We start from the raw sequence: 8846 nt of genomic DNA, 5'->3' as shown, positions 1-8846 counted from the left end.
AACAAAATGAAGCCATAAACTGTTTTCTAAGGGTCCTGTGTTCAAATCCCCCCATTTGCCATTAATTGTCCCTATAGTATTAAGTAATTCATTAACTCTGTGACCCTCTTCATTCACTTGCCCTCTCTAACTTAAAGTGTTCCTGTTTGGAGTAAAGAAAACAATCAATTCGAAAGAAAGCTTTTTGAAAAAATACACAAGTACTATCAATTTATTTTTTATCTATAACTTATGTTTCTACAATTCCGTTTTCTATTTCTTTTTCTGGTTTTGCTGTTAAACTTGCTCTTGAAAAGCTCCAGCTTCAGATCCCTCAATTTCTCCCCACAAATTCTAGAATCTTGCAAGAACAAGGGGGTTCTCTACTCCCTACCATGTGGCATCTACCATTCTAGTCCCCCTTGGCTCTTGTAGCCATGTTTTTTCCCACTGCTGATATCCGGGCCAGAGCTGTGCCAGGGACACACCAGAGCACTACTGTTGTGCTATCCTCACAAAAGCTGCCAATGCCCAAGTGCTGATGTTACAATACTCTTCCATGGGAAGAAAAGGATGTCTGATTTTGAGTACGCATCATTTGCCAATGGTTCTGATAATACTGGCAACAATCTCCCTGGGCCTTCTCACATATTATCTTTTGCCTCTAAAAATTTTTTCTGTACCATCTCCTCCAAACCCACTTTTCTATACCATCTCCTCCAAACCCACTAATTCATTGCTAGCTCTTATGTGTTAGTCTGTTCTCATGCTGTTAATGAAGACATACCCAAGACTGAGTAATTTATAAAGGAAAGAGGTTTAATAGACTCACAGTTCCACATGGCTGAGGAAGCCTCACAATCATGGCAGAAGACAAAGGAAGAGCAAAGGGACGTCTTACATGGTGGCAGGCAAGAGAGCATGTTCAGGGGAACTCTGCTTTATAAACCCATCAGATCTCATGAGACTTATTCACTACCAGGAGGAGAACAGTATGGGCGAAACCGCCCCCATGATTTATTTATCTTCACCTGGCCCTGCCCTTGACACGTGGGGATTATTACAATTTAAGGTGAGATTTGGATGGGGCACAGACAAACCATATCATCTTGTCCTTCCTTAAAGTGTCAACATAAATGTCTCTTCTTCTGGATTTTTCTCTGCCTCAGTTTTTTTGGCCTCTTGCCTGGGTCTTAGGAAAATAAATCAATGATAAAACAGAGTAAAATCAGTAAATAAACAGATAATAAATAAATAAGTAATGTCCATATATTCAACCAGTATTTATTTATTTATTTACTTACTTATTTTTTGACACAGGGTCTCGCTCTGTTGCCCAGGCTGGAGTGTGGTGGTGCGATCTTGGCTCACTGCAGCCTCTGGGACCCCAGATGCATGCCATCATGCTTTTTTATTTTCTGTAGAGATAGGGTCTCCCTATGTTTCCCAGGCTAGTCCCAAACTCCTGAGCTCAAATGATCCTCTAGCCTCGGCCTCCCAAACTGCTGGGATCACAGGTATCAGCCACTGTGCCTGGCCCTCAACTGGTATTTATTAAGTGGCCGCTATTTGCCAGGCCCTCAAGTCCAGGCTGGATATTTCTCTATGAATTTTTATAGCAGTCTCAGAGTATCATTTCATGGCAAGTAACATGTTGTAGTGTATTGCCCTATTTGTCCATACCCACAGTGGATTGTATTAATATGTTCCACTAGGCCAGGTAACTGTCATTTTTGCTTACCCTTATACCCTGCTCTGGAACTCCAGACTCATGTATCTTCACATAGATGTTTAATAAATATCTAAAATGTTACATGACCAAAACTGAGCTCTGGTATTCTTCCTTCAAACCTGTTCCCCTAACAGGTTACTCCTGTCAGAAAATGGCCTTTGTACAGAAAATCTCTTTCTACAAGTTTAAAACACGTGGGGTCATCTTGGACTCTTCTTTTTCATCCACACTTCACACCATCAGCACATCCTGTCAGCGCCACCTTCTGAATTCAACTGTCCTTACCCTGTCCAACAGGTCCAAGACCCAGGTGAGGCACGAGAGGTGCGTAGGCCACAAAGTTTCACTCTCAGTCATGCAAGTGAAGACCCTGCTGACACTACACATAAACAGCCCTGATGCCGAGTGCCTCCTGAAATTAAACTTCTGCTCTAGGTACTCTTCTTACTTAAACCTCGTGCTGTCCCGCTGTCTATCCTACCAGGACTTCACACCTGGATACAGCAGGAACCTCTTCTAAGCCTCTCTGCTGCTCTCCGCCTTCCTGCGGTTATTTCCACCACATTGCCAGCTGATCCTATTAAAGCATGAGTGAGATCATGTCAGTCTTGTTCTCAAATCCTCCAGTGGCTTCTCTTCAAGTAAAAGTAGGTGGGGCCACATTGGTCTGCCAGGTGCTGATTGGCCTGCCTCACCATTTCACGCTGACTTCATCTTCTTCTACATTACACCTACTCACCCTGCTGCAGCTTCAGTACGCCAGACGTGATCTGACTCAGGCCTTTGCATTTGGGAATCCTTCTGCATGGAAAGCTCTTCCCTTAGATCTTCCTCATTTCTTCCAGCATTGAACTCAAGTACCATTTTCTCAGGGAGACCTGCTTGGCCAGCCTATCTACAATGTCAACAACACCCCCTTAGTCTCACATTCCCTCCCCTGACTTTTTTGTTTTTCTTTAGCACGTGTATGCACGCCCACACACACGTGCATATTTAGGTTATATATATTCTATCCCTACCACTCCCCACTCCCACCGGATTACAAGTTCCAGGTGGGCAGGGATTTCTGGGTCCTTCGATGTATCTAACACTTGTATTATCAGTGCCAGGAACTCAATAAATACTAACTGAATGATTGAACACTGCATCTACGGATGGATGGGTGCATTTATCTATCCACTTATTTATTAATTTTACTCTGCTTTTTGGCATATGCCTTTCCTCAGGACCTAGTCAGCCAAGAAGGCTGAGGCAGTCTTGCTGCACTCAGAATTGCTACCCACCCATTTCCAGCTCCCAGTGTCATCCAGGCAACCTCATGATTCCATACACCCTGTCCCCATGATCCTCCAGATATTTCTCAAAACTCCTCAATCATAGGGCACACCACAACTGAAACCTCTAGTATATTAAAACGGATAAAAATGAATGAACTCTCATGTATGAAAGAGATAAAGATCTTTTATAGCAAGATTTTGAAATTAGATAGCAACTAATTCTGAGATCCTCATCAAACTTCTTAATATATACCTAGATATATGTAGGAAGGAAAAAAAACTTTTTTACCAAATGTTAAACATTTCTTTTATAGTGAAAAATCAGTACACTAGATCTTTTGTTTCATTAAAGCAATATATATATATATATATATATATATATATATATATATATATACAGGAGTGACAAATCTAGTATGTTAAAATTTATAATAATTTTATGAAGGCTAAAACCATAGACTTTTTGATGGGTATGGGCAGGTTGTGTCTTTCAAACAGAATTAGTTTTCAAAATTCCTGTGACGTTAGTGGAAATTGCTCACTACTTTGCTCTTCAAATGGTATGCTTGGTTCTTGAGAAAAATTTTTTGAAAGCCTTTATTTGATTCTTGACAGCTGTGCATTTTTCTAGGCTGCCAGATGAGACTGAATCTTGTCTAAATGTAAATACCCGGTTACTTGATTCTCTGTCGTGGAGGGCAGTTTATTCTTTTTGCAGGAAGCCTTGATTTTCAAGGAGGAAGTGACCAAGGGCCTTCATTAGCAGGCAGGCTTCAAACTGTTTCCAGGCTCTTTGTTTACTTCTATAGAGCAGACTTTATTTTCATGCCCAATAAGTTTGACAAAGCAGTAACATCAGTCCGGTTAAATGGGTCACCAATACAGGTGGGGAGCCTATTCTGGTCTTGCAAAGTACAAAAGTGCTGCTCTCATGAATACGGATGCTCGGAGAGCTCAAGCTTCCGTTTTCCAGGGCAATTATGATCACAGAGTGCACATTTTGGGCTGTGGGGAGAGGCGGGTTTAGAAGGAGGATCAGCTTTGACTTAGTCTTATACGATCTTAACAGCTTGGATGAGGGAAACTGAGAAATGCCTCTAATAAAATACACATGTCACATACATACTCATAAGGCCATTAAATGCTTGTAGTTTTTTTTTGCGGTGGGGGCGAGTTGGAGGGTTGTGAAACTGCACAATTTATGCTGTCATTTTTGCAGCACTTCTAGTGAAGTATCTAGGTGTTTCTTCTAATATCTCCATTGCAACTTCCAAATCATAGTCTTCTTGTGTTAGCTGAAAGCATTAAAACCAGAAATTACCATAATAGTGCTATTTACCCCTCATTTATGGAGCTACTAGCGTTATTTTTCCACTGACTTTACAGAGTGCATTTCAACCAGCAGTACTTCTGGTTTGGTTGATGAAACTCGATTGTACTTAAAAAACACAGTTGGGCATTGTAACAGAAGACTAAACCAGCAGGCTTGTCATTTCACAAAAGGGACTTCCAGAAGTTGCAGTCCCTGTAATCGGAGAGTATTTCATTTGGTGTTTGAGGCTGTGGACTAATGCCTTATTTCGCAGCTAATCATCTCCATGTGCTTATGTAGCTGGACCAGTGTTTCAATGAAGACTGCATATTTTAACAGCACTGCAAACTAGATGTAAGAAATTCTATTCCACCTTACATCAAAACAGACCTGAAAGTGGGGGATGGGTATGATATAAACACTCAAAGAGTTCCTTAGTGTGAACCAAAAGGTTGAAAGAATAAAGTGGGGTGTGTGTGTGTATGGGTGTGTGTGATAACCCTAAGGCTGTTAGAGCAGTTTTACTTCGTTGATGTTTTTTTCTAAGCCACAGCACTTGGAGACTCTGAACTCACAAGCAGCCTTGATTATGGTGTTTGTGACACTGCCACAGGGTCTTTGCATTATTTATCTCAGTCTGCTTTACCCATCCAGCTTGCTGGGAATATTTTCAGATGGAATCACTAATTAGCACATATGTGGGAACTTCTCAAAGCATTTGGGCCCCCTCCTCATTACTTTTTAATTTTTCTCTATTTGCCTAACGTATGTCAAAGATAAAATCTTAAATGATGGGTTGGGGGAACTTTCAGACTGAAATGCCCATGTTCTATGGGAAAAAGATTAGTCAAGTAAGTGACCTTTTATATGATTAGAAAGCAAGCCATTTAAATGTGTACTAACGGAGAGTCAAGTTGGCTTGGCCCATACGGTGTTCTATGGATTATTTTATTAGTTAACCACCAGGAGAGCTTTCTAGAATTGCCTCAGAAATATTTCAACAATTCTGTAAACTGTGCTTTATTTCTGGCTGCACAACCTGACTTTGCTAGACCATACTACCCTACAGCCTTCTTCACCTTCCTATGCTTTAAGTTCTACACATTTTCGGCGTGATATTTTCCTTATTAGATCATAAGGTACATATTTAAGAACTGGTCTTAATGTTTTTTTAATTTTAAAACACTAAGAATAATGTGAAAATAAGGTTTCTGAATCTTTGCATCTCCTTTCCTAGGTTTTTTCTTATCTATGTCAAAAATGAAGTTTTTTCCCATGTCACATAGCAATACATGATAGGAAATGTGAATTCTTAGGCAATGGTATTTTTAAGATGACAGAAAAATCTGGGTTCAGCCAGAAGAGAAAATACTTTTACTGGAGAGAAAACCCATAGGAATATTTAAAAATGCATGGTCAAAATGAAACAGATCTCTTAACCAAAGTATTCAGACTTGGCAAAACCATGTTGAATTGGATAGGATGTTATTTTCCAAGTAATATAGGCCTACCAAATATATATTTTGTAAGTATAGCAATAGAATGTGTGTGTGTGTGAGTGTATGTGTGTAAGAATCATTGGATTGTTGTTCCTAAGGGATTTGCTACACAGTTTATTTATTACAGTTGTGTATATATTCCAGAGAACTTAGTGTAAAAATGTGTGGAAAACTAAATATGTGTGGAAAACCATCAGGGTATTCTCTGTGGAATTCTAAAAACAAATAAGGTCTGTTAGACGGTTGAGTGTAACATTAGGTATAAAGTATATAGTTATTTGGTCAAGTAGCCAAGTTATAATCGTCATCTAGGAGATCTAATCAATGATACTGATTGAAGAGTTTTTTTAAAACCTACTCTCAATAGCTTCTTTTTGCATATATTTCTAGTGTCTTAAGACCTAGTGTTTAAAGCTTGGTATGCAATAGAGACTTAAGATTTACTTATCCATTGTGGTTTTAAAGCGGTGGCTATATGTTCAGGAAAGGGAAGGTGTTTGGACTCACCTTATATGGCAGATTCAATTCTTTCACAATGGCTGCCTGCAGACTTAGTAGGAAAATGTGTTGAGATCTAGGAGTAACATCTGCTGTTGTTACAGTAAAAAGTTGAGTGGCAGTAACAATACAAATACCAGTCATTTTCCACCTCTTGTCTAAAAATTTATACTCAATTGTGAGATATTGCTATTTTCACAGCTGAGTTACAGATGAAAAGACTGTATAGCATTTGTTCCAAATTTAATTCATTTCAAGATGCTCTAAATCTGTTTTGTCCAATATGGTAGCCATCAGCTAAATGTGAGTATTGAGCACTTCAAATGTGTGGCTGGTCCAAATTTAGGTATGCTGTATCTGTAAAAATACATATTGAATTTCAAAAACTTAGTAAGAAAACAAGAATATAAATATCTTGTTAATATTTTTTATATTGTTACATTTTGAAATGGTAATACTTTGAATATATTAAGTTAAATAAAGTATATCATTAAGATTAATTTCACCTATTTATTTTTGCCATTTTTCCAGTGTGGCTACTAGAAAGCTTAAAATTACATAAATGACTCACACTTCTGGCTCACATTGTATTTCTATTGGATAGTGCTGCTCTAAATTAACATCTTCTCTTCTTTCATTAGTTCTAATGTTTAAATATTGTAACCTTTAAAGACATATTGTGGTTTCTTTTCTACAAATATGTGAAAAGGAATTGTTAATTTTTTTTCCCAAAATATCTAACCAATTTTCCAGGCAGCTTTATGCCTCTAGTCTCTCGCTGTGGCTCTCCCTGTTCTGTCTGGGATGCCACCATACCCTGAAGGGCTCAGACTTATAGTGAAAGCTACTCACTTATTTTCCAAGAATTCTCTCAAGTATCAGTATGGTGTAAGGCCTAAAATTAAGGCCCAATGTTAGGTGCTGCCTTGATATCTGGTGAGATTAAGAGGGTCTCAACTAACCTAATCCTGAAGTCTCATTCCCATTGCTGCTCCTGCAAATAAGGTGCTGTAGCCAAACAACCAAGGAGATCAAGTGAAGGTAGAATTGGCCATTGTTACACAACCTGTATAATGTATCTCCTTCTATCTTAGTAACCAGACCACTCAATTGTAGTCATTTGCATATGCATCTATGCCCTTCTCTTAGAAACTGAAAGCTGCTTGAAGGTAGCAACAGTTTCTCTGTGTTTTTATATTTCTGGATCTGAGAACAGTGCCTTGTACACCATAGGTACTCAGTAAATGTTTTATAAATGAATTTGAAACCCAGGGCTCTCCCCTGGCAAGGTTTAAGTTCAAAACACTGTCCTTCACCGATGTGTATAGCCTCTGGCCCCGAGGATCTTCAGGGTTCAGAAGACAGAATTCATGGTTTATATTTCTCAGCTTTAGTTTATTTTTCAGTCTGCAGATTGTCCTCTATTTAGAATTAAATTAACTTAAAAAGAAAGTGCGAGTATACCTCGTTTTAAAATCTGTTGTTTGCCTGGCGATTTAATTTTCAGCCTAGATATGATTTGGCCTCCCTGTTGGATGGTGTCTGCTTTCCATTTGCTGGGGGTTGTTCACAAGGTCCAAGGACATGGCAGGAGGCTGCCAGCAGGACAACAGCAAGCCTTGGGAAAGCCAGGCCCTGTGCATACTTGTTAACTTCAGAGTCACAGCACTTGCCTCTCAGCCTGCTGCATCCGCTCCACTTCAAGGAGGAAGGTGTGCTTTTTGTTCTACAAAGCGTCTTGCATTATTTTTTAAAGATTTTGCCTTTGGTACATACCCAAGTTCTGCACATTTTCCCCCCTTAATTTTTAAACCGACACACACTTCAAGGGAAATTGAATCCATATGTTTCTGATTCATTTACACACAACTCATCAAAATGTTGTTTTAAAAAAGCTAGACTCAAATCCCACGGGGGCTGAGTGGGTTTCAGACTTGGCTGAAGCCTCTCCCTTCTCTGATCATGGCTGGATATGGGCAAACCAACCACAGTGAAACAGGAACCCTCACACCTCCCAGAATTTGAACTGAATAGCACCTTTCTTTGAGGTTTAGCTAAAGAGAGCCTAGTGACTTCTTACCTTGCAGTCAGCCTTCATCTGCACAGCTGCCATGGCCTGTGCTTGTCTTAGTCCAGACTGCCTGGAGAAAACCAACAGAAAAAGGAGCTCTTTACATTGGTCTAGCCAAACTGGAATGATCAGAAATCTTCTAGGGAGACTGCTTATGCACGCTGTTCTGCCTGATCGTGGACTCATAAAATCACGGCTCTGGCAGGGACGTTGCGAAAATCATGTTCTTACCTTCAAAGAAGCCTCAGAAAATTCCTAAGCAAACAATAAAGCTATCCTAATTACTACCACAAGTAATGTTATATAGCAAAGGCCATTTCTTATTTCCTTTCAGGTAATTCTGGAAGAAGCTCAACAATTTTCAATGCCAGTAACTTTCTCAAATTTTAGATACATATAAAAAGTTTGTATTCTTGCCCACAACTAAATTCTTGAGGTTCCACTAGTTCTTGGATAATGATCTGTGAAATTGACCCAT

The 8846-nt window shown here is 39.4% G+C and overlaps 1 long non-coding RNA gene across 1 annotated transcript; it reads right to left on the bottom strand.

The window, feature by feature from the left end:
* Nucleotides 1–3804: 3804 nt before the first annotated feature.
* LOC129524272 (uncharacterized) lies at nucleotides 3805–8462 on the bottom strand. Its single transcript, XR_008668031.1, has 3 exons — nucleotides 8378–8462; nucleotides 6307–6654; nucleotides 3805–4283 (listed from the first exon to the last, which is right to left on the bottom strand). It is a non-coding gene; the product is annotated as an uncharacterized lncRNA (long non-coding RNA).
* Nucleotides 8463–8846: the final 384 nt, after the last annotated feature.

This window comes from Gorilla gorilla, chromosome 7 (assembly GCF_029281585.2).
Source record: "Gorilla gorilla gorilla isolate KB3781 chromosome 7, NHGRI_mGorGor1-v2.1_pri, whole genome shotgun sequence".
Classification (NCBI taxonomy): Eukaryota; Metazoa; Chordata; class Mammalia; order Primates; family Hominidae; genus Gorilla; species Gorilla gorilla.
Note: the sequence above shows the minus strand (reverse complement) of the source record. Positions and strands in the feature narration are given on the sequence as shown.